Below are 22639 nucleotides of genomic sequence, written 5' to 3'. Positions count from 1 at the left end.
TCCCTCCTCAGGCGCAACGCTCTTCTACCCATGAGAAAGGCCTAAAAGGCTACACTATCCTGCTTAAAACAGTCAGGGCTTCTTCCCCCAAAGAATCCTGGGAACTGCAGTTAGTTAAGAGTGCTGAGACCATCCATTTCCTCTGTACGGAGGAAAATGGGGACAAAACTAGACCAAGCTGGCTGTGCCTGCCATTGGCTCTGGCGCCATCTAGTGCTGGGCTCCCTGCCTTCTGCCCTACCAGGCTTACGGAGTGCCAGCTGCCCCTGCAAGCCACCATGGCCTGGCTTGATAATGGGCACATGTTTACTGTTCCCTGCCTTGGGGGTGGGGGCATAAATAAGTCTAAGCCAACATTTCCTTTGTCTCTTCAGTGGAAGCTTCGGACAGCCTTCGGACGTCCCTCAGTACAACAAAGACGGCAAAGAAAGGGTGATCCTTTTCCTAAAAATGGCTACCAACCAGGAGTTCAGCCCAGATTTGGTGAAACGCATCAGGGAAGCGATCCGTGTCGCACTCTCTGCCCGACATGTTCCCAGCCTCATTCTGGAAACTGAAGGCATTCCGGTATGTCAGCACAATCCTTTTTTCTTACTTCTTACTGCTGCTATATGTGTTTTTTTTTTTTCATTTTCACCTTGGAATAGTAATTAAGGAGCACTTGTCATCTCTCTTCAAAGCCCACACATGCCTGGAAATTTTAGCCTCATCTTTTTTTAATTAAAAAAAGTGGAGTGGAGTTTTATAAATAGTTTGTCCATGTTGCTTGGCAACTTGTGTGTGCTTTTCTTCCTGAATAAGCCTTCTCCTCTTTCTCCTCCTTTTTTTAAACAACAAAAAAAAGAGTCCCCTAATAAACACCTCTATTCGGTTTATAAATATACATGCGTCCTGTTGATATACTGAGAACTCTTGGGCGTTGTTGATGATTATATAATGAGACGATTGCCTTTCTGGTGTGCCAAAAAGCTGCTCCCCACAAAAAGCATTTCGGATAGTTCTGTTCTCTAAAAAGATAGGTTTTTGATTTGTTTTGCAAGAAGTCTCTCTCAAAAAACAAAAAACAAAACCCGAAATATCTTGCAAAGCTTGTGACCAAATGTTTTTCAAAACTGAAGGAGCACAGAGACAAGTAAGGCCCGTGAAGAAAGTTTTGATTTGCTTCTGACATTCATGTGCAGGAACATAGGAAGCTGTCGGATCACTAGTCCATCAAGCTCAGTGTTCTCCACACAGACTGGCAGCTTCTCTCCAGGGTTTCAGGCAGGGAGTCTCTTCCAGCTCTACCTAGAGAAGCCGAGAATTGAACCCGGGACCTTCTGCATGCAAGGTGGATGCCGTACCTTTGAGCTACGACCCTTCCAGTGATAGCCTTGTTCTCCATAGTAAAGGTAAAGGGACCCCTGACCGTTAGGTCCAGTCGCGGACGACTGTGGGGTTGTGGTGCTCATCTTGCTTTATTGGCTGAGGGAGCCGGCGTACAGCTTCTGGGTCATGTGGCCAGCAGGACTAAGCCGCTTCTGGCGAACCAGAGCAGTGCACGGAAACGCCATTTACCTTCCTGCCGGAGCGGTACCTATTTATCTACTTGCACTTTGACGTGCTTTCGAACTGCTAGGTTGGCAGGAGCAGGGACCGAGCAATGGAAGTTCACCCCGTCACGGGGATTCGAACCACCAACCTTCTGATTGGCAAGTCCTAGGCTCTATGGTTTAACCCACAGCGCCACCCGCATCCCTTGTTCTCCATGACTTTGTCCAATTTCCTTTTCAAGCTATCACTGCCTCCCGTGGAATATTATGCACTGTATGACAAAGTACTTCTCTTGTCGGCCCTAAATCTCCTAAAATTCAGCTTCATTGGATGGCCCAGAGGCTGTGTACGCACTACACCTTTTAAACCAGATTCAAAACACTTCCCCCCCTCAAAGAATTATCGGCAGAGAGTTAAAATTCTCACCAATCCTTAACTAATTACGGGGTCTAGAATTCTTTGATGGGGAAAATGTGTTTTAATGGTATAGGGTGTATACCTGCCTCCCTGAAAAGCAGCAGCGTAAGGCCCAGTGTAATGAAAGAGGGAGAAGAGCAGTATTGGACAGACTTTAAAAATGATGTTGAGTAAGTCACTCATGACTTCTCTCATATATATATTTAATGTGTGTAAGAGAGGCAGAGATTTCACACATGGCTGAATCTCCCTTTCCCAACCTGTTGCATTTGGGAGGCTGTTGGACTGCAACTTGCCTTCCCATTGGCCCGTGGAGTAAATTTGTTCATTTATAGAAGCATTTAATATACTGCCATATCATTAAAGATACTGGTGTACAACATATGAAACACCATTCAAAAGCAATAGGTAGATGTTGAGTGTGATAGAAAGAGTGCGTTCTCAGTGGTGATAGTAGCAGCATTCCAAAAAACCCAAACCTCTTTTTTAAGATTACTTTTGGACTACTCTTTCCATCAGAACAAAAGTTGGCATCTTGAATATTTTGTTGGCACAGAAATGGCCACAGGTACAGAATAACCAACTGTCCAAGCAAAGGTTAAAGTTCGGAGCTGAAAATGCAGGGAAATTACTTTCCTCTTCAGTCAAAATCAGGCACTAGAAATTTGGGACCAAGGGTGCTGACCTACAACCTGCCATGTTGGATATATTGTTGAGGTATGGTTGTAAGAGTTAGGCGACCCCGTGGGAAATAGACATTGTTTTGAGGGGAAAATTGGATCTTTGGGGATTCAGGTCTACAACCGACAGGTGTGTAAGGGGAATCCCTGAAAGGATAAATTAGCAATCTACCCCTCCAGTCGCTCGGGAGTCTAATAAAACAGTACTTCTTTACCCTGTAAAAGTTAAAAGCTGCAAGCCAATTCAGGAACAGTTATATAACAATTAATGGGAAAATTAAACAACACCTTGCAATGACCCAACTTGAAACTCCTTCTAGTTCCCTGGCAACTGGAGGTTTGATGACTAACTGAATAATGTCGGTTAACTGTTGCCAGTTTAATAACAGTTTCTGTCACAGGACTTTTCAGTCTCTCAGAGCCTCCACTCTCCTTTCTGCTCTACAATCTCTTTCCTTCTTCCCTTTTCTTCAGCTTCTCCACGCTGCTTCTTCTCCTAGTCCAGGCAGGGGGGTGTTTTTTGTAGTCTGGGGGCCACATTCCCTTCTGGATAGCCTTCTGAGGGCCATGGGCCGGTGGTGGGTGGGGCCAGAGACAAAAGTGGGTGGAGCAACAAACGAGCAAATGTTGCCCCTGTACAGTAGGCCAGTTTCTCCACACTCAAAGCACCCTTCCCTGTCCTCCACGCAGGCAATTCTCTCCATTCCAGGCCCACCTCACGTTCAGAGGCCCCAGGAAGCAGGCAATGTATTGCCCTTGCAGAAGGAAAAGAGGTTTCATCACAGAGCCTTGAGAACAGGGGCAAAAGTGAGGGGGCACAATAAACTGGGCTGCTGTCCCTTACAGAGATCAAATCTGCAACCTTGACATTATCAGCACCACACTGTAACCAACTGAGCAAGGTGCTTTTCATTGTGGATTCAGGATGATTTGTCAGGGTGGTTATACATGATTCTGCTTTCAATAACGCTGGCACCTGCAAAAGTCTTGGGGCAGGCGTGTGGCTTTATTTCCAATCAGTGCGTGTCCTATAATTTCCTCCTGAAATCCTGTAACTTTTCAGAGTGTAGATATTCTGGGGGTTGCTTTCCCCCACCCCTGCTGTTGTTGCCTCTCCAGACTCCAGTAACACTGCAGCAGTATCACAGAACAACTAATAAAATGGAATGATTTGCAGACGCTCCTGCATAAATCTAGCACTCGTGCATTATTTTTGCTGCACAGCACACCCACAAAAACCACCAGTCTGGAAAAGCCCCCATATTGCAAATAAAGACACCATAAGTCCATGTAGGGTTGTGGTCTAGATGAGGTGAGATAACCTTGCATGTGATGGCAGTTGTGGGCAGTTCTACTGCTCAGAAAAAGAGGGGCAGATTCAGTTTCGACAATGTCTCTTCTATATTTTCTTTCTAATTTATGCATGTAATGCTCTGCAGGTTTTGTTGCAAGTTGATCAATGCCATTTTATTATAAAATCAATAAAATATTCTAAAAAGAGAGAGGTGCTGAGTACACCAGTGGTCCATGCAAATTGTATTCCTGCCTGGGACATCAATGGTACTGGTGAAATCTCACCTGCACCCCTCCACAAACCTGCCCAGGGTTAAAGTTCCTCCAAAGCCTTGGACCCCCAATCCCTTCTCCAGCATTCTTAAACGTAACTGTGTACAGTGGTACCTTGGGTTAATAACTTAATTCATTCTGGAGGTCCGTTCTTAACTTGAAACTGTTCTTAACCTGAGGTACCACTTTAGCTAATGGGGCCTCCTGCTGCCGCTGCGCCTCCGCCATGTGATTTCTGTTCTCATCCTGAAGTAAAGTTCTTAACCCGAGGTACTATTTCTGGGTTAGTGGAGTTTGTAACCTGAAGGGTCTGTAACTTGAAGCGTCTGTAACCCGAGGTACCACTGTACATGTATTCATTAAAACCTCATCATATATTCTTTAATTCATGCAAAATGGCTGGCGTTCACAAAGCACTGTAAAGTGGTACCTCAGGTTACAGATGCTTCAGGTTACAGACTCAGCTAACCCAGAAATAGTACCTCGGGTTAAGAACTTTGCTTCAGGATGAAAACAGAAATTGCATGGTAGCAGCGGGAGGCCCCATTAGCTAAAGTGGTACCTCAGGTTAAGAACAGTTTCAGGTTAAGAACAGACCTCCAGAACGAATTAAGTTCTTAACCCGAGGTACCACTGTAATCTTTATTAATAAGCCAATACGGACTAGTACATTAATTAATGCCAGCTGGTTCAGAGATACTAAGATTTATCAAAAGTGGGTTTCTTTTTAAAGTCTTGTTTTCTAACAAATGCATGGCAGATCCCCTCCCTCTTTTAAAAAAAGAATTGGTGGTAGCAGATGGGATTTAATCTCTTGTTCGTGTTTCCTGTGTAGTGTGGCAGCCTAGTCTTTTAATGCACAAATACAAAAATGATAGATGATGGTGCTTCAAATACCCACAGGTGAACTGAGAATTGCGGAAGAATACATAGACATGTGTAGCACATTTAAATCGGATATGCACCCAGAGAGGTTTTTAAAGGCAAACTATTTTTGAATACAAACTCATGGTCATAAAGTGCATTCTTTTTATTCATTAAATAAACTACCACTTAACTAAACTTAAATTTTTAAATTAACAACTAAACTTTACTTTAAAACGTTACAATCTTTTTTCTGTAGCAGTAACCAGGTATATACAAAGATACAGTCAATTTTCATGATCTTTACCAGGTAAAGAGTTAGTGCACATCTTTCTGTCCTGGAGAATGAGAGATCGCTCACCAGGTGTGAGCAAAAGTTGGTGAGTGGAGCTCACAGAGGCAGAGCCAAGAGACAGAGGCGGAGGCAGGAACAAGTTGCAGATCCAGTCCAGTATTTTTATTCAGTCTCGAACCTGCAGTTTTTATCTCCCCAACCCTACCCCCCATCCCTGTGAGCCATGGCAGCTGAGGGAGCAGGGCTTCCACCCCATACTCTCTTATTCTTGCCGTCATCCACATTTTCTGTAAAACATTACCGTGCACACCTGGCATATCGTGTGCACACAGCTGTGGAAGAATTTAATCTTCAGTGTCGCATACCCTGCAACATTTCTCCAATGAAAATAGGGATGACCTACTCCATCATTGTGATGCGGGTGGCGCTGTGGGTTAAACCACAGAGCCTAGGACTTGCTGATCAGAAGGTCGGCAGTTCAAATCCCCAAGACGGGGTGAGCTCCCGTTGCTCAGTCCCTGCTCCTGCCAACCTAGCAGCTCGAAAGCACGTCAAAGTACAAGTAGATAAATAGGTACCTCTCTGGCGAGAAGGTAAACAGCACTTCCGTGCACTGCTCTGGTTTCGCCAGAAGCGGCTTAGTCATGCTGGCCACATGACCCGGAAGCTGTACACCGGCTCCCTCGGCCAATAAAGTGAGATGAGCGTCGCAACCCCAGAGTTGGGCACGACTGGACCTAATGGTCAGGGGTCCCTTTACCTTTACCATTATTCCATCATCATCATCATCTTTATACCCCACCCATCTGACTGGGTTGCCTCTCTGGGCTGCTTCCAGCACATATAAAAACATACTAAAACATTAAACATTAAAAAATCTTCCCCATACAAGGCTGCCTTTAGATGTCTTCTAAAGTTACTTATCTCCTTGGCTCAAGGGGTTGCACAACTCCATACCCTTCAACATTTCTCCGATGAAAATAAGGACGTCCTCAGGAAAAGTGGGACATTGCAGGATCAAATCAGAAACCAGGACAGCTTCTGTAAATCCAGGACTGTTCCTGGAAAACAGGGACACTTGGAGGACCTGGTGTTGGCCTGGTGCAGAGGGTTCTGGTGAGCATAGAGATTTAGCCACTGCCTCAGTGACTTCCAGGTTAGAGTACTGTCTGTAGAGGCTGGTCCATTATGATATTTCTTTCTGCTCTGCTTCCAGAAAGGCCGTTTCCATCCTCTCCTCTGTCCTCCAAAACTCTATGGAGTCAGGGGTCATAGCTGAAGTCACTTTTGACCCTGGTATTTTATTATAAGACATCCTCTTATCCCCCAGTTGTGATGCTCTTGGGGTCCCCTGCAAGGCTTGTCTCTGGGTGGTCCCTGAGGCATTGGAGGCTGGTCCATTAGGGCAAAGGTGGTACTGCCCCACCAACCTTAGTCTACTCTCAGCTAGTCTCTACCTGCCTGCCTTCTTACAGCCAGTCCAGGTGGTGGTACTGCCTATCATCATCTTCCTCCTCCTTAGTCTCAAGTTGCACACGTAGGACTCTGCAGGAAGGAGGATGGGGACAAAATTAGAATTAGTGCGCTCTGCTTGTTATTGGTTCTGGCACCTACTGTTTGGGCTCCTTGCCTTCTGTGCTACCATCTCAGTAGGCACCGGCCAACATTGACTGGCTCTGTGCGGGCCAGAATTGTGAATTTGTTCAAAATGATTAGAGCAACAACCTTGGAGTGCTAATATACAATTTTCTCCAGCAGGTGTCTTCCTTTAGACGTGGGATCTAAAATTTGCTTTTAGGCATACTACTGTTTTGTGCAGAACCATTACCGTTAGTTCTCACCCTAAGCAGCCTTGCTTTCGATATAGAAGAAGAAGAATCTGGACTTGATATCCTGCCTTTCACTCCCCTTAAGGAGTCTCAAAGCGGCTAACAATCTCCTTTCCCTTCCTCCCCCACAACAAACACTCTGTGAGGTGAGTGGGGCTGAGAGACTCCAGAGAAGTGTGACTGGCCCAAGGTCACCCAGCAGCTGCATGTGGAGGAGCGGAGACGCGAACCCAGTTCACCAGATTACGAGTCTACCGCTCTTAACCGCTACACCACACTGGCTCTACGGCAGGTTGTGCTTATATAAGTGGCACAAGACTGAAATTTGAGGCTGGAATTACACGTCTGGAAGAATTTTGGACCTCTGGTATGCAGTGGCAAAGTTGCGGAAGGAGGGGGTAATTTTCAAGGGGAAAGCAGTGAGAGGAAAGATGGTGCTGAGATTTCCTCAACTGCTTCTCCTCTAACTCGAGTTCCCACATAAGTGATGGAAGAGAAGCAAGTGTGACAATCTGGCTCCAAGCAAGTTTCTACCGTGTTCCTCTCTCTGCTGTCCAACATTCTTCTGTTCATATTCTCGGACATCTTGATGCTTGCAGGACCCTCCTCGGGGCATCCTCCCTCCACAGGGAGGGCAGGGTTACCCATGCGACCCCCTTGGCTGCAACCAGACACCCCACCAGATCTAGGTGCCACCACCCTTCACTGGTCGCGCCATGATTATCTCCATGCTACAAAGTTAATAGTGATTTTCTTTTCCCAGTCAGCCTTGGGAACTGTAGTTCCATAGTAGTCTTACTAGATTGCCAGCTCACTTGCCACACTACAATTCCCAGCATTTTTTTAAGCCGGGATACTTAAACTGGCATAAGGCAGATGGAAAGTTTGTGGTGTAGCTATCCTAACCACTGCACTTTCAAACCCTCAACATTAGGGATTAGGAACTTGTTTCACACACACACACGATTCTAAAGCTAACTCCTGTGTCCAGCTCCACATTCTTTGCTCGTGTGGAATAATGGAATATACATACCATTGATCATAACTGTGTGTTGTGTGAATGGGATGGGACCTGTTAGTTGCAGTAAGATTGTAAGTCAGGAAAGGGGAATCTCTGTGGCCATTCAGATGTTGACCTGCCCTTCCCATCCACCCTAACCATTGGCCATGCTGGCTGGAGCTGATGGGAGCTCCACAGATTGAGGGCCACAGTTTCCCCACCCCTAACCTAAGTCAGCCAAGCACCCTTTGACAGCAGCAAGGGCCCCCTTACAGCAACCTGTTTGCTGGCCTGCTTACTTTCCTTTGTTGCAAGGATGTGGGGGCTTCTGAATAGTGATTTCAATATGATAGGGGGCTCTACTCTCCTGCCTTTTTAAGACAGAACAACGAGGAAGCTATGGAAACTTAGATTTATTGCAGCTAAAAAGAAAGAAAAAGGAAACGAAATTGTATGCAGATTTGCACAGCGCTGGAGTCCTGCTCTGGCACGACACAGTGGCTACTGAGGCTTGGAAGCCTTCAGATTTCTGCCTTTCTGGGACTTGGGGGCCTCGTTTAGATTCCAATCATGAGACCATCAACAGCAGTAGAAGCAACTCACTAGGCACACTCTGTGTGCAGATGGAAGAAGCTGGATACGCAATGCAGCCTCTAGGAATTATGTTAGCCAGCCCAGTGGTGAGCCTCTGATGGAATATTTTTTGCCTATCCACATACGAATGTCGTTAAGCAACAGATGTCTCTGCAATTTCTCATCATTACTCCTGATGCTCAGGCAAAGTCTCCCTCTCCGACTCACAGAGGCCAGGCGGAGGCATTTCTAAAGTTTGGCCTTTAGGGAAGGCAGAATTAACAGAACTACCCACCTTTTCATTGCATACCTAGCATATTAGTGCTTCTTTTTATATTTATATTTAATCGCGGGGTGGAGCTGCAATAAACCATGATTGGGAGTTGCGTTTGGAGGGGTGGGAAGAGGAGATTGCTTGCGGTTGCTGAAGGTCAAGGTGAGAGGAGGAGCTGAAGGAAGAACGGAATGGTGGGAGGTGGTGAGAGTTTAGCGGGGCGGGAAGAAGAGAAGGAATTATCTGGCAGGAGAGGGAAGAGGCTGAAAGGTAGCACTGGTGACTGGTAGGGAGGAAGGCTGGGAGGCAAACAGTAGGGGAAGCCAGAGCAACAACAGGACAGAGACACCTTCTGGCTGCTTAGTTCTAGAAGAGCAATACACACAGGTTCTCACATGTGCCTTGTAATCTTCAATAAATCCACGCACGAGAGCTTTGTGGAGTTTTGTTGAATGTTATCCAGATTGAGAGAGAAGTCTCAGGATGGAATACTTCCCCTCCACAACAAAAAATCCTGGGGACTATAGTATGTTAAGGATGCTGAGAGTTGTTAGGAGTGCTTTAACAGCCAACATATCTTCTCAGGGAACTCGGGGAGTGTGGAGGGTGGGGTCTCCTAATGACTCTCATCCACTGTAACAAACTACAGCTTCCAGGATTCTTTGCGGAGGGGGAGCCATGACTTTAGGTGTACAAGTGTAGACGAGGCATTATTACTTCCTATTCTCTGGAACGCCTTGCCTGTTGATGTTAGGCAGGCACCTTCCAGTCTGACACCCAGCTCTACCTCTCTTTCAAATCAGAACCAGTGAAGGCGGTGAAGGTCCTGTGTGAGTGTCTGGAGGCGGTTGGAGGATGGATGGCGGCTAATGGATTGAAGTTGAATCCTGACAAGACAGTACTGTTTTTGGGGGGCAGGGGGCTGGTGTGGAGGACTCCCTGGTCCTGAATAGGGTAACTGTGCCCCTGAAGGACCAGGTGCACAGCCTGGGAGTCATTTTGGACTCACAGCTGTCCATGAAGGCACAGGTCAAATCTGTGTCCAGGGCAGCTGTCTACCAACTCCACCTGGTACGCAGGCTGAGACCCTACCTGCTCGCGGACTGTCTCGCCAGAGTGGTGCATGCTCTAGTTATCTTCCGCTTGGACTACTGCAATGCACTCAACGTGGGGCTACCTTTGAAGGTGACTCGGAAACTACAACTAATCCAGAATGCGGCAGCTAGACTGGTGACTGGGAGCTGTCGCAGAGACCATATGACACCGGTCCTGAAAGACCTACATTGGCTCCCAGTACGTTTCTGAGCACAATTCAAAGTGCTGGTGTTGACCTTTAAAGCCCTAAACGGCCTCGGCCCAGTATACCTGAAGGAGCGTCTCCATCCCCATCGTTCTGCCCGGACGCTGAGGTCCAGCTCCGAGGGCCTTCTGGCGGTTCCCTCACTGCAAGAAGCAAAGCTACAGGGAACCAGGCAGAGGGCCTTCTCGGTAGTGGCGCCCGCCCTGTGGAACGCCCTCCCATCAGATGTCAAAGCGATAAACAACTACCTGACATTCAGAAGACATCTGAAGGCAGCCCTGTTCAGGGAAGTTTTGTATCTGTGATATTTTACTGTATTTTTTGTTTCTATGGAAGCCGCCCAGAGTGGTTGGGTAAACCCAGCCAGATGGGTGGGGTACAAATAATAAATTATTATTATTATTATTATTATTATTATTATTATTAATATTAATATTATTATTATTACTGTTTTCAGCACCTGTAATTCCCTGCCTTCCTGCTTCTTAGGCAAGCCTAACAAGCCACACAATCTTATGTTCCCGTTAAGTTGTGGGTGAACATATCAGATGACACAGCGATTCTTCAAACAGCTCTTGTTTATTCAGAGGCCAGAACAGAACTGAACTGAAGGGTTCAGTCAGCCTGCTTATATAGAGCTCCAGTACCACGTTACTGTAACAACTTTCTAACACTATCCAATCACTGAATGTTACTTTCAATCCCTTATTTGCATATGTGGACCTGAGTGAAAACTATCTGCAGTATCCTCCTGCTCGCCCAGGGTAAGAACTTCAGTACATTACAGTGCATTTGTTTTAAAACTGTATCAACATTTTGATAAAGGTGTTGCCAGCCTTTGGTTGCACAGACCAATACAGTTTACTTTTTTGGCAATAAATAAGCTTGCCTACCTCTTTGAATTAAAAATACTCGCCTTGGAGACCTGAGGTGTGGCGTACCTCCCCCTGCTTCCCACCAGCCCTAGGGCGATACACATTTATTATTTCATTTATTCAATTTATATACCTCTGTTTATCCAAAGATCCCAGGCCAGCATACAATATCAAGAATGTAATTTATGCAGCATAATAATAAAAACACAACACACAGCATAACAATAAAATAATCATAATAATGGGCCATAGATTACTTAATTGCCGAAGCCCTGGGTAAAGAGGAATGTTTTCGCCTGGCGGCGTGTTTGACTCCAACCTTGTTTGTAAGGAAGTTCTTCCTTCTGGACATGTATAAAGCAACAGGCAGGCACGAGATTCCTGTGCTCTGCGTTTACTGCAAGATATAGTTTGATATATGACATTTTGTGAATTAATAGAAGGCTGCAGTGAGCCCAAAGTGAGCTTGTGGGGCCAGTTTAATCTGCCCAGCACAAACAGACAGAGAGAGTCTTTAAGTGACCTGAGTGTTTGAGAACTCCAAATCTATTTTGTGCTTCGTTGGCTCTGAAGGTTCTGTCTCTGTCATGGAATGATTTCGCGGCTCTGCTGGGGTGTAGCAGGGACACGGAAGAGGAGGAGGCCTGCAAGCAAACTTAAAATGCATCCGGGACGTGGGGGAATTCTCATCTAGCGGAGAGAATGTTGGAAGGCAGCTCAGAAAGACCGTGAACGTGTTAGATGGATATCGTCTTCCAACGTGTTGACGAAAGGCATTATTTAGTTCCACTAGGGAGACATGGGTGGGTTGGCACAGAACATTGGAAGCTGTCTTATACGGAGTTAGACCACTGGCTCACCTAGCTATACTGACCTGTGGCAACTCTCATGGTTTTAAGCAGGGGCTTAGCTGGGCACGTCCAGGATTTAACCTGAAACCATTTGGGTGCAAAGCAGGGGCTCTCCTGCTGAGGCATGGTCTGTGGCCTAAAAAAATAAAGTAAGATTCTACTCCTCATGGTTCTGTAGCCTTTTTAGCCTCAAGAAATGTAGCCCTTTAAGCCTCGGGTGAGAAGAGCTTTGCGCCCGGAACAGGGAAATGGGAGTCAAACAGACACTCAAGGAATAGTTTCAGAGAAAAAGCTTTATTTCTACCATCCGGCTGGTAGAAGGAGCAAGTGTGATAGATTCACAAAACAAGCACGAGTTCACAGTCATTTGCACAGAGCATATATTCCCCTCCAGTTCCCTCCCCTTTCTCCTCCTCTTCAAGAGTCCTGCCCAAAGAGTTGCCCTGAGCATGAACAGAAAACTCCTGTCTTGGGACTCTTTTGGACTCTTGCCAGGAAAGGGGGATGAGAAGCCAAAGGGGGGGGGGGTCGAGGAGCCTTGGGGTTCAGCATGTTCAAGATGTGTTACAACCGAATGAGATAAGACTCAGTTCTCAGGCTTGCTCTGACAGAGTCTATTCATTAGCTTTTTGAAGCCTTCTTGTACTGATAAAAGTAACGGTTTGCCTATGCATCTTGTGAGAAAACAGAGGAAAACTTTAGCTGTGGATTTTTAGAAGAGAGAAAGGAATTTTGGACAGTTTTGAGGCTTGGTTGGGGGGTGTGTGACTTCGGGCCTAGGTGGGGTCACCTGTCCTCACCTCCTTCAGTTCTCAATAAAGAGCAATTAAACAGGGACACTGGAAGAGGCTTTTTACCAAGTCAGGTCTTGATCTAGATCAGTATCGTCTACACTGTTTGGCAGGGTCTCTCCAGGGCTGGAGACATAAAGACATTATTAAGTGTTTTGCATTCTCATTTTGCATTTTTCTATTGTGAACTATCCTGGGATCTTTGGATGGAGGGTGATAGATAAATTTAATTAATTCATAGAATAATAGAGTTAGAAGGGACCCCAAGGCTGTTGGCGTTTGGTGGGCTTGTTGTTTTCGTTTGCTACTACGGCGTGTATTTTTGTGTTTTTATATTGTGATCCTTGGATGAAGGGCAGATCCTTGGATGGAGAGCCAGTGTGGTGTAGTGGTTAAGAGCGATAGACTCGTAATCTGGGGAACCGGGTTCGCTTCCCCGCTCCTCCACATGCAGCTGCTGGGTGACCTTGGGCTAGTCACACTTCTCTGAAGTCTCTCAGCCCCACTCACCTCACAGAGTGTTTGTTGTGGGGGAGGAAGGGAAAGGAGAATGTTAGCCGCTTTGAGACTCCTTCGGGTAGTGAGAAAGCGGGATATCAAATCCAAACTCCTCCTCCTCTGTATAGAAATTGAATAAATAATAATAGCAACTGTCAGGAAACTGCCATCAGAGCAAGAAAGGGAGGCAGGGCTCCCGAGCGATGCCGGAGAGGGGACTAGCAGGGGGGAAGGATTTCAGCGTAACACCCATAGAGAAGAGAGGGAGATGGAGGAATTGGTGACAGGGCTCCAAGACCCTTCGTCCGAAACTAGTGGAGAGAGCGCTGGGACGCCCCTGCCTTCCCTTGCGCAGACGCGTTCCGCGCAGGGAACATAGGAGGAGACTCGGGGTCAAACAGCTTTTATGCTGGAAGAGGTTCAAGAGAGGCCCACTCTCGGATTCTGCAAGTGACTAACAGGTCACGGAGGGCGAGCTCTGACCCTAAGCATGGTTGGGCAAGCAAACTAACTAAACTGAAGGCAATTTACGCACAAGTAACCCCTCACAGCAACCTTATGTGGAGATGTGTGGAAACTGAACCCGGGACCCTTTGCATGGAAATCTTGCACTTTCCCACTGAGCTTCAGTGGGGAAACTGTTTTGATAGTCCCTGTTCATACATTCCAGCTCCTGGGGAACAGCAAGTATGGAGAGAGAAAGTTTTTTAAAAATATCTTTTTGCATAAGGAAAGATGTGACAAGACCCTGCTTTGTTATACGTGGCACCCTCCATGCCGAGAGAAAAGGGAAGGGGCCATAGTTCAAGTGGCTTTGTGTGCTGAGGGCCCCAGGTTCAAATCCTGACATCTCTAGTTAAAAGGACGTTAGCAAGCGATAGGGTGATGCAGCTTGTTTAACTTTATGATTTATCAAAATAGTAGACAGCAGGTATCTCCTTAAAAGAGACTTTCCCCTCAGAGTTCCCTGAGCACTGTAGCTTTGTGAGGGGAATAGGGAGCCTCCTAACCGCATCCATAGCGCCATTTCCCAGGATTCTTTGGGGGAAGGCAGGGCAGTTTAAAGTGGTATCATAGTGCTTTAAATGTATAGTGTGGATGGGGCCTAAATCTTTGTTAGGGACTAAAGGTATTTTATTAAACTTCGAATTTCTTTTAGCTGGGTAAACAGGCCTGATGCTACCCCATTTTATTCAAAAACAATTTCTGTTGACATACCTAGGCAGGTATTTTGGCGAGTCAACAAGTGTCTCAGCTTGCTGGGTTTATTCACTAACTAACCAGCTAACTAACTAACTAACTAAACAAATAAAATTGCATCCCTGTCGCTACCCTTTAGCAACTGTAAGATGACAGTTTGATTTAAAAACTGAGTTAAGGGAAAAAAGGGAAGGGGGAGAAGACAAATCAAATTCCACCGTCTGCTAGATGATGAAATGTATTGATTGCCACATACAGTTTCAAAATCTGTATTGATGGCTGCCGTATTCTCAGCTCTGCCTGTCGTAACCTGTGATTAGATTTAAGGGGAGACTAGTCGATTCCCATGCCATCCAAATATTAAAAGGCTTTCGCCGTGAGTCTGGAGCTTTCAAGGCTTGTGGGTCTGATTGAATTTCCAGGGAGACGGGTTAAGGCATTATTTATAAACCCGTAACACAGAGGCTTCCGCAATGGCTGGGGGACTCGAGTTTCTTTCAGAACAGCGGTAGTGAAATGGGGGAGAGCATATGAATGGGGGCCTCTTCCCTCCGTTTGCCACCTAACTTTATATTTCTCTTGTATTTTATGTTCCACGTTGTATTCTGGCCATGTTCACATCGTACATTTAAAGCACTATGGCACCACTTTAAACAGTTATGGTTTCCCCCAAAGAATCATGGGAACTATAGTTTGTAAAGGGTGCTGGGAGCTGATAGGGGGCTCCCTATGCACCTCACAGGGCTAAGAGGTCCCTGTGAAGAGGGATTGATGCTTAAATCAATCCTCAGCTCTGTGAGAGGAGCAGGGGGTCTCCAAAGCCTCTTAGCATGCTAGAGCTGATGGGATTTGTAGTTTAGCAGTGCCCAGATCGAAAGAATAAGAGACAAGACATTTTTTGTGACCTTTGACCCGGGTTGCTTGGGCTGATAGGAGCTGGAGTCTAACAACATCCGAAGGGCAACGGCTTCCCTGGCCCTGAAATAGATGATAAACCAAGGGATACCTTTTCAGATTTCGTCAGACTCCAACTTCCATCAGCCCAGGCAACCTGGGTCAAAGCTCTGGAAAATACAGTGGTACCTCTGGTTGCGAATGGGATCCGTTCCGGAGGCCCGTTTGCAACATGAAGAGAACGCAACCCTCAGCACGTGCGGGTTGCAATGCGCCGCTTCTGTGCATGTGTGCAACGTCATTTTGCATGTCTGTGCATGCGTGAGCAGCGAAACCCGGAAGTAACACTTTCCGGTACTTCCGTGTCTCCGCGGGACATAACCTGAAAGAACGTAACATGAAGCGGACGTAACATGAGGCATGACTGTATGGGAGTTGCAGGCCAAAATATCTGTTGGGCCCCAGGTTGGGCAAGGCTGCTGTGATGCCTTATTATTCCAGCATAGAAATGCAAGGATTCTGAGTTTTGGTAACATTTCTGAATCCAATGTGACAATTCTATTAGGTTACCTGCTTGACCCTGTAAATTAAACACCTCAAAGGCCACTGCTTCTATCTCTTCTCCCAGTTTTCAATTTACTTCTCTCAGCTTTGTAGGGCAGAGAGACGTAATGCCAGAACCAAGTGTCATTTAAGGGAGGCAGAGCAGTAGGTTTAATTTTTATTTTATTGGACATTTTTTCTTCCCTCTCCGCTTTCCCCTCCTGTTCTTGTAGCAATCCAAATTCCATTACACAATCATGCTTTTGGAGCAAAACGTTTATGCTTCTCATTTCTAGCCCCTGAAGGTAGAAAAAAAAGGGGGGAGATCATATTTGGCATGGGATTGATAGATTGGTTTGTCAAGATTTTGTGAGCTGTTCCATCAGTCTGGCAACACTGTTTATCATCCCTTAGGATCAAAGAACTGGTTTAAAAGTACACCTTGAATTATACCTAAAGCACTAAGACAAGGATAGGCAATGTGGTGCCCCCTCCCCCAACTGCTGGACTCCAAATTCCATCAGTCTCAGTCAGCCTGCCCAGTGGCCAGGGGTGATGGGAATTGTAGTCCTTGAAGGCACCATGCTGGCTACCCTTGCGCTAACAGTTCTGGTAAGAAAGGTGTTGAGACTCATGAATGCTTAGTAGGCATCATAGCCTCTGATTCGGGAACCTACGTTTTGATCCCAGATATTTAGAAGCCAGTTGTGGTTGAGGAAAAACAAAACAGGAAAGCATCTGCCCAGAGGCAGTTATCACAGCCAAAGGGCTCCTGGAAGCCCTTGAGGTTGAAGCCACTTTCAAGGTCTCCCCATGCAAGCGCTGCAAGAAGAGGCAGTTTGAATGTGAGGGTCAGACTCACGATGAGGAGTGCAGTAGTCCAGAATAAATATTCAGGCAGGAATTCTTGTAAATACAGCTTGTGTTTCAAGAGAAGAGTGACTTGGACTGCTTGATTCTCACAGGAATACATAGGGATTCTTGTACAAGTTACTAGAAGAGACACAGGCCACCCACTGTTTGGACCTGCATAGAGGCCTGTCTGATGGTAATCACTGACACGGATGGTGCAGATTGTTGTGTTGTGCCGGGATGTCTCCGTCGCATCCTGCCTCCTGGGAAAGTCTCCCCATGAGATGCCCTGAAGTACATCCACGATACCCAACTGTCTTATCTCGTGTCTGTGTAACACTACAAATTCTCCTGATACATCCACTTACAAGTTGCCAGTGGTGAAGAAGAAGAAGAAGAGAAGAAGAGTTTGGATTTGATATCCCGCCTTTCACCCCCCTTCAGGAGTCTCAAAGCGGCTAACATTCTCCTTTCCCTTCCTCCCCCACAGCAAACACTCTGTGAGGTGAGTGGGGCTGAGAGACTTCAAAGAAGTGTGACTGGCCCAAGGTCACCCAGCAGCTGCATGTGGAGGAGCGGAGACGCGAACCCGGTTCCCCAGATTACGAGACTACCGCTCTTAACCACTACACCACACTGGCTCTCGGGTGAGGGTAGCTTCTCAAAACCGAAGTTCATCAAAATGTCCTTGTGATCATGTGACCATGATGGAGGAGAGGCTCACATCACTACTTGTCCTACCTGCTGAGAATGGCATTGCTCAAAACCTTGATCTCTCAGCCAGTGTTCTGCAGTTTGCACAAACCACACCTCGAAAAAGCCAGTGTGGCTGTGCGCCATATAACACTGCAGAACTATCGCAGGTTTGACTTCTAATATTAAAAATAATAAAAATAATAAAGGTAAGTCATAAATATGAAGGTATCTAGCTGACCTCTTACAGCTTCATTTTATTTTATTGTTATTTTTATACTGTTTGGGACGCAGGTGGCGCTGTGGTCTAAACCACAGAGCCTAGGGCTTGCTGATCAGAAGGTTGCCGGTGCAAATCCCCGCAATGGGGTGAGCTCCTGTTGCTCGGTCCCAGCTCCTGCCAACCTAGCAGTTTGAAAGCACATCAAAGTGCAAGCAGATAAATAGGTACTGCTTCAGTGGGAAGGTAAATGGTTTGCCAGAAGCAGCCTAGTCATGCTGGTCACATGACCCGGAAGCTGTATGCCGGCTCCCTTGGCCAGTAAAGCGAGATGAGCGGCGCAACCCCAGAGTCGTCCGCGACTGGACCTAATGGTCAGGGGTCCCTTTACTTTGCATAGTTATTCTCTTGTTTTTTTTATATAAATATTTATTAAAGTTTTGAGTACAAGTGCATAGATAATAAACATTATAACATATATCGTAACATAGTTTCACAACTTCTTTGGACTCCCTCACATCTCCCGCTCCCACTTTCATCATTGTAAATTTTTACCAGCAATTTATCATCTTGTTTACATTCTTGTGTCCCACGCATTTAATTGTAGTCTAATAATTCTCCAAAAAATTTATGTTTTCTCAATCTCACTTGTCATCCTAATTCCATCTAGTTTAGTGGTGCTCAATTATTTATGATCTAGCATCCTGCTTAACATTCAGCCAAATTACAGTATTTTTGTAAATAAATCTTAAATTTCTTCCAGTCCTCTTCCACCCTTTCCTCTCCCAGGTCTCGGATTCTGCTGGTCATCTCAGCCAGTTCCATATAGTCTATCAGTTGCATCTGCCATTCTTCCAGTGTGGGTAGATCTTGGGTTTTCCAATGCTTAGCGATGAGTATCCTTGCTGCCGTTGTTGCATGCAGGAAAAAAGTTCTGTCCTTCTTTATCACCCTCTGGCCGACAATACCCGGGAGGAAAGCCTCTGGTTACTTAGGGAAGGTATACTTAAATACCCTTTTCAGTTCATTATATATCATTTCCCAGAATGCCTTCACTCTAGGGCATGTCCACCAGAGGTGAAAGAATGTTCCTTCATTTCCTTTACATTTCCAGCATTTGTTATCAGATAAATGGTATATTTTGGCAAGTTTAACTGGGGTCATGTACCATCTATATATCATTTTCATTACATTTTCCTTCAACGCATTACATGCTGTGAAGTTCAACCCAGTGGTCCACAACCTTTCCCAGTCCTCAAACATGATATTATACCCAATGTCCTGTGCCCACTTTATCATAGCCGATTTAACCATTTCATCTTGTGTGTTCCATTTTAACAGCAAGTTATACATTCTTGAAAGTACCTTAGTCTTTGGTTCTAACAGTTCTGTTTCCCATTTCGATTTCTCCACCTGAAACCCTAACTTCTTGTCATTTTTAAAGACTTCCTTAATCTGAGCGTAGTGTAACCAGTCTCGCACTTTATCCTTGCATAGTTATTCTCTTGTGACATTCTAGAGCAGTCAGGATTTCTGGTTTGCTGCTTAGATAGACTAAAAATGATTGGTTGGCTCAGGAGGATAAATGCTGTTGAGAAGGGTTTGAATGGTACAGGGTTGGGGTTTCCCCCCCATTTCTCCTTAGCTAAAGTTGGTCCTTTTCTCTCTCCCCACGCCACCCCTTCTAGTAATTGCATGTTCACCTGCCTCAGTGTGTCAGCTGCAGTACCTGGGACCGTCTGGCTTGCAAGAGCCTCTTCTGTTTGAGTGTATCAGGGACTGGATCCCCCTTGAGACAGCGAGAGAGAGAGAGAGAGGGAGCCAGGTGGCGACTTGAAAGAAAGATGCAAAGCAGGAGAAACTTGCCAACCCCACGACCCCGCCTGGCTGCCAAAATGTCATGCCGTAAAGAAGCCTGTAAAAAAAGAGCTCACACACCTACTGATCCATCTGTCCATTTGGTGGGCGGAGTGGAGATTGTTCCTTTGTTGGCAGCCTCAGAATTCAGCCCTGGTGCTCTGTGTGTGTGAGTCTGTATAGGCCACTTTTTAAAAAGCTCTTAACAGTTGCTGCCACCCAGAGTCGTCTGCGACTGGGCTTAACCGGGCTTAACTTTACCTTTTTAACACAGCAGGAAGAACATAGAACACAGCAGTTATGAGTTACCAGTTTCTGCAGCAAGCGCTGTAATTCTCCAGTGGTGTGACTTTACCTTCAGAGTCACACTGTATTGTCTCTTGAGACAGACAGATGCCAGCAACAGCAACAATAGTATTTGAAGTGCTAAGTGTTTGGCAATGTTTTCTCAAAGTAAAGCTGTGTTCCACAGTTTCCCCAGCACAAATGACATCGAAGTGGGAATCAAAAAAGAAAATACTTTAAGAAGGAGGGTCATCTTTGCAGTTAGTATCCAAATAACCTGTAGAATCTTGAGGCAGTGTGTGTGTGAATGTGAATGAATGGTTGCAGACACTTGACTTTTGCCACCCTTGCTCACTGCAGACAGTACATTAAAACACAGAGTCGCTGAGCTCAGCTTGGTGCCCCCTCAGCTCTTTGCCCCAAGTGACTGCCCAGCTCACCCACTTCTAAGGCCAGCTCTGGGGTAGGTCACTGTGAGTACAGAAATCTGGATTAGATGAGCCTTTGGTCTGATCCAGCAGTACTCTTCTTACACACTTGAACTTTTTAAAATTGCATATATATACACACACATAACTTTCCCCATAATGCCCCTCTCTCCTTTCATCCCTACCAGGGATTCACCTCAGCTGAGCGGCCTCCACCTGTTCCATCAATACCCAAAATGAATCCCTGATCAGGGATGAAGAGATATGCTCAGCATTACTGAGCTCCTTGACAAGCCCAAGTAAGGATCTGGTTCCAATTCAAGTTGAAACAATTATCGGTGTGTCCCCCTTCCCATTCCCCCCTCGTTTAAATATGCTGTAATATTTTTGCATCTTAAATATTTTCATGCTGGGTTCCTTTCCAGGCAGCTAATTATAAACTTCATTATAATAGTTCATTATATTCTTCTATTGTTCAATTAGTTTAACAAGTTGCCAAGTGGAATACAAGGCAGGCAATTAGCTTGATCTAATGGCAATGAACTCCTGAATGTGGGTTACCAAAAATATCCTTTATAGAGCTCTTCTTGCAAATTTTACCAATCAGTGAACAATAGAAAAAAGAAAGAAAAGGGGACTGAAGAAAAGAGTGTGTCCAGAAATTTATCCATGGGTGGAACTGCTCTTCTTTGCTTTTATTAAACGGCAGTGTGAGTAGTGAAGGAGAACATTAAAATTCTACCACCACAAACTTTCTTCTCCCATTCCTCATAAAGCACTGTGGGTATGTCGTCATCCCTGTCTTTGCTTTTTATTTAAGGTTTAGCATGTTTGATGCACTGAATGGGCAAGATCATGATTGTTTTGATCTGATCAAGTATTCATGAGCTTTTAAATGGAGTGTGTGTATGTGTGTGTTCAGAGCAAAGGTATGAAAGAGAGAGAGGGAGTGCAAGCCAAACAAGAAGTTTGGACAGTGATAAGAACATAGGAAGGGATCTGCAGCTGGATCAGACCAAATGCCCATCTTCTCCAGCATCCTGTTTTCACTGTGGCCAAGTGGGGTCCTATGGCAAGCCCACAGGCAAGACATGAGCACAACAGCGGTCACCTCCCTCGTAGTATGGCCTGCAACAGTGGAACCAGGTCATGGGCATCATGACTAGCAGCCAGCCATTAAGAGCCTTCTCCTCCATGAACTTTCCCAATCCCCGTTTTAAGCTGTCTAAGTTGGTAGCCATCTCACTAGTTCTTACGGGAAGAAATTCCACAGTTTTAACTGTGTGCTGTGTGGAGTACTTCTTATGATCTGTCCTGAAACTCCTGACATTCAGCTTCAATATCTAGCCCAGAGACCTAACACAAGAGGGAGAAACGATTCGCTTTCTCTCCATTGTGCGTAACATTGTACACCCTCAGCATCTCCCCCCTTTCTAGTTCTTTTTCCTAAACTCAAAAGCCTCAGATGCTGTAACCCTTGCTCATATGGTAGCTCTCCCTTGATCATTCTGCTCGCCTGCATGAATGCCTCTTTTTAAATCCACCCCAATAGCAATCCACAGGATTCCTAACATGGCACAGGAAGATCTGACACTTCTCCCTCTTTATCCAATACCTCCCTGCAGCGATGGCATTGATCACAGAAGGAGTTAATGACATGGCAGTCGATGAAATCACCAAGGAATTAAGTTCAGGCTCAGGCATTATTAGCTCCTGACTTGAACCAGAACTTCTTGACATCTTCTTGACATCGGTTTCCGACAAAGACAAAAAGTGCATGTACCCCTCAGCATGCCACAAAGGGAAATCGGGATGCATATCCTTTGCTAAGAGAATCATAGACTCATAGAACTGCAGAGAGGAGGGTTCCTGAGAGTCATCCTGCCCAACCCACTGTTAGAATTCCTGCTCCATGATTGCAGTCATGGGATTTTTGTCTATCATATCACATGACGGTATATGTTTTGACTCCACAGTGACGGAGACAGGATGTTTGTGTTACTGTGTTCCGTGAAGTGGGACTGTTGTCATTTGTTCCTTTTCTCTTTGCTGTCTGATGCTTGAGAGAGAAGGAGCCATGTTGCAGTGCTCTGTGTGTGTTTATATGTAAATAAGGTAGATTAGCCAAAATGCTGAGTTGCTGAGGTCTGTCACACAAGATGCGCAAACTCTGCGGATCCCTAAGTGTGCCAGTGTCGGTTGGCATCAGTCGCTGTGATGTTCAGGGCAGAAGAAAGCTTATGAAGCTCCCAAACGATCGAACAGCAGGGAGAGAACATGCCAGTTGGGCATGTGTCTTTGCCAGGGTCATACTCAAGTGT

The 22639-nt window shown here is 45.7% G+C and overlaps 1 long non-coding RNA gene across 1 annotated transcript; it reads left to right on the top strand.

Moving 5' to 3' along the window:
- The first annotated feature begins 404 nt into the window (after positions 1–404).
- Positions 405–22261, top strand: LOC309359638. The gene is made up of 3 exons (XR_014163882.1): positions 405–567; positions 20507–20617; positions 21944–22261. It is a non-coding gene; the product is annotated as an uncharacterized lncRNA (long non-coding RNA).
- Positions 22262–22639: the final 378 nt, after the last annotated feature.

The sequence above is a fragment of the Podarcis melisellensis genome, assembly GCF_964234715.1.
Source record: "Podarcis melisellensis genome assembly, chromosome: 16".
NCBI lineage: Eukaryota > Metazoa > Chordata > Lepidosauria > Squamata > Lacertidae > Podarcis > Podarcis melisellensis.
The sequence above is the reverse complement of the archived record's forward strand: the minus strand, read 5'-3'. Positions and strand labels throughout refer to the sequence as shown.